A 1,023-nucleotide genomic window follows, 5' to 3' on the forward strand; every position below is an offset into this window, starting at 1 on the left:
ATGTTCCATTTGACAAGCAGTCCCACGAGTTTTCACTAGAACTGGAAGTTCCAATACTAAATCTGATTGATCAGTGTAACATGCCTTTTGATCAGTCCTTATAAATCTAAAGGAGTCAGTATCACCAAGTTTCTTGTGATATTTAGCTTTGTAAACTATTTTCATTAAGTCTCTTACTTCTGCAAAACAAAATTTACACTCCTTTAGCCAGCCAACTTTACAACACCAAAAGTGCTCTTGAAAATTCTATTTCTTTCAATTTTTTTTTGATTTTCCAAATTTGTGTCATATTCTTCGTTAGCATCCATCAGCAAATCAGTATTTCCGTCAGAATCACATGTTGAATCAACCAGAAGTAACTTTTTTTTTATCTTGGCCTACCTGACTCACTTTTCTTTTTCATCTTCTGCTTAACAATTTGTCCTGATTAGCTTATGTATCAACTTCCCGCTAGGTAGTCGGTTACTAAACAAAATTCCTATTATCGGGAACACTCGCTAGAAAAGTTGCATACCCCCCAGATACAAGAATTTAAACTTTATTCTTAGCTCAATGTGTTCGGAATTAAACGGGCTTTCCTTTTTAATATAAAAAAATACTTTATCTTGAAAATATTTCGATTTTCAGCTTTTCTGTTAGAGATTTGTTGACAACAAGCTGATTTTTTTTAAAACTGAAGTAAAATGTCTTATTTTTATTTTTTTACAAACAAAAATGATATCTATGTAGCCCCAAGCCTCTTCTTTTTATTGATGTAAGAGTACGCTGGATTTGACCAATCTTATCTGTAAAAAAAATTAGAATCGTCGAACCCCATTATAGGCCAAATTTGGTATTTTTGGCCTATATCGCAGAAACATTCCAACGGCAAACATGCGGTCTACAATATTCGTTTTCAGCATGGTCGACTACCATGTGATCTACCCTTAACATTTTTGTACTTTCCAGCATGGGTACTAATTTAAATAAGCGAGATACAGAATCTGGCGCTCTAACTATAAAAGGATGAAACAATGTCAAATT

This window comes from Artemia franciscana, unplaced genomic scaffold (genome assembly GCF_032884065.1).
Source record: "Artemia franciscana unplaced genomic scaffold, ASM3288406v1 Scaffold_826, whole genome shotgun sequence".
NCBI lineage: Eukaryota > Metazoa > Arthropoda > Branchiopoda > Anostraca > Artemiidae > Artemia > Artemia franciscana.